This window comes from Mus pahari, chromosome 2, assembly GCF_900095145.1.
Source record: "Mus pahari chromosome 2, PAHARI_EIJ_v1.1, whole genome shotgun sequence".
In the NCBI taxonomy this organism is placed as follows: domain Eukaryota; kingdom Metazoa; phylum Chordata; class Mammalia; order Rodentia; family Muridae; genus Mus; species Mus pahari.
The window spans coordinates 24,066,352-24,069,034 of NC_034591.1; positions in this window are offsets into that span (position 1 = coordinate 24,066,352).

The window sequence follows — 2,683 nt, forward strand, 5'->3', positions numbered from 1 at the left end:
TGCAGATGAGCGACATTGTCAGTTCATAGACACCACTCTCAGGAAGCTAGGTGTCAAACCGCAGGCACATTAAGTCTGAGCTGAAACATGGGACAGTATTCAAAGATTCATATGGAGAGAAAGGATGTAAAAATACCCCACTAACCACTCTTAAATTGATTTCATATTGATCTATTGAATTAAACACAAAATTTTAAATTAATTTCACCTGTCTTGTTGTTTGTTTGGGTTTTGTGCCTGGGACTCCTTATATAGCTGTGATGGCTACTCTTGGCCAGCACCTTGAGTACATCTGGAGTTAACAAAAAACCTAAGCAGCTGGATACCTCTATGAGGGATTATTTTAAAATGAAATCATTTGAGGTAAGAAGACTCGCTTTTAATCCAGATCTTTTGAGATAGGAAGATGCAACTGTAACCCAGATCTTTGGAAGTGGGAAGATCACATTTAACCTGGGCCGTAGCTTCTGATGACAGTCTACATAAAGGCCAGGGAAGAAGAACGGTTTTGCTCTTTGCCTGCTTGCTTTTTGTTTTGCAAGACAATTTCTTTACTGGCATTAGAGCTTATGTGTTCTGCCATATACTGAAGACCAGCTGAGGCATACAGACTTATGGACTGACAACTACTGCATTTTTGGACTTTCTTTTGGGGCTAACCATTATTGAACTAGCCTGTTAGCCATTCTAATAAGTCATATATAAATATAAATATATATATAAATAAAAACCATGTATATACACATATATGTACATTCTTATCGATCATATATATGTATACTTATGTATATATGGAATTTACATATACACACAGTCTATAGATTCTTTTTTTTTTTTTTTTTTTTTTTCGAGACAGGGTTTCTCTGTGTAGCCCTGGCTGTCCTGGAACTCACTCTGTAGACCAGGCTGGCCTCAAACTCAGAAATCTTCCTGCCTCTGCCTCCCAAGTGCTGGGATTAAAGGTGTACACCACCACACCCAGCTAGATTCTGTTTTTCTAGAGTAGTGGTTCTCAATGTATGGGTCACAACCCCTAAAGGGGTCATATAGCAGATATCCTGCATATCAGATATTTACATTATGAGTCATAACAGCAAAATTACAGTTATGAAGTACCAACAAAATAATTTTTATGGCTGGGGGTTACTACAACATGAAGATGTATTGCAGGGTCAAAGTGTTAGGAAGGCTGAGAATCACTGCTCTAAAAAACCCAAGCTGGTCTTGATCTTACAGAAATCCTTCTGCCTCAGCCACTTTTTTTTAACTTATTTTATTATTTTCTTCATTTACATTTCAAATGCTATCCCGAATGTCCCCTATACCCTCCCCCCACCCTGCTCCCCTGCCCACCCACTCCCACTTCTTGGCCCTGGCGTTCTCCTGTATGGGGCATATAAAGTTTGCAAGACCAAGGGGCCTCTCTTCCCAACGATGGCTGATTAGGCCATCTTCTGCTACATATGCAGCTAGAGACACGAGCTCTGGGGTAATGATTAGTCCATATTGTTGTTTCACCTATAGGGTTGCAGACCCCTTCAGTTCCTTGGGTAATTTCTCTAGCTCCTCCATTGGGGACCCTGTGTTCTATCCTATTGATGACTGTGGGCATCCACTTCTATATTTGCCAGGCATTGGCATAGCATTACAGAGATAGATATATCAGTGTCCTTTCAGCAAGATCTTGCTCTGCCTCAGCCTCTTGAATGCTGAATTTACAGACATGAGCCAATATGTCCAGCTGTTTTTATATTTTAATGTGGCTGCTGGAAAAAAAATTAAATAATGCATGCTCACAGTGTAGTTTTATTAGGTGCTCCTTAGATGGTGCAAATGACTGCAGGAGGAGAGGTAGAAATCAGACAGGGAAGCCAGGCGTCAGTGGTGATTGAAACTGCCCACATGCTGCTTATCACTATGCTGACGTCTGGCATCTTGGCAGGCGTGCTGGAAAAGAAACACCCATACGCCCAACAGCTGGCAGAACTCACCCATGGGATCCAGATGCAGCTTGAGCACAAGCCATGGCAAGGACTCAGAAAACACTGGCTCTCTATTGGGCCACATCCTAAAACAGACCGGCTGTGGGGAAGTACATGGTCACAGCCATCACTGGTGAATGGGTCACCCACCAGGGGCCTATTGAACATCGACAACTGCTGAAAACATCAACTGATTGCTACAAATCATCAAACTACCCACATTGCTTATGTAATACTTATTATTTACTGCTCAAGGGGCTTCTCTGCAACGCTAATGCTACACTCCCACGAAACAAGCTCCAAGCTGAGGCTCTGTGGTGTCCCACCACCAGTTTTATAAGAATGGATTTAAAGTGCCTTCTCAGGCTCCAGCCCCGGATATAAGGACAGAAACTCTGGGGTGAGGCCCAGCTACCCAGCTGTACCAGCCCTGCAGGTGGCTTTGAGTTCACACCATAAGACTGACAAACACTGATCTGGAGAGTGGTAGCCATGTAAGGGACACCCAGGTAGTGAAGCTGGTGACTGAGTTATAGCTGCCTCTGCCTTGGGTCTACTCTGGATGGAAAGCTGGAAAGCTGGATGGCTTCTCAGCCATTCAGTATTCCTCAGTTGAGAATTCTTTGTTTAGCTCTGTACCCCATTTTTAAAAAGATTTATTTATTATTATATCTAAGTACACTGTAGCTGTCTTAAGACAC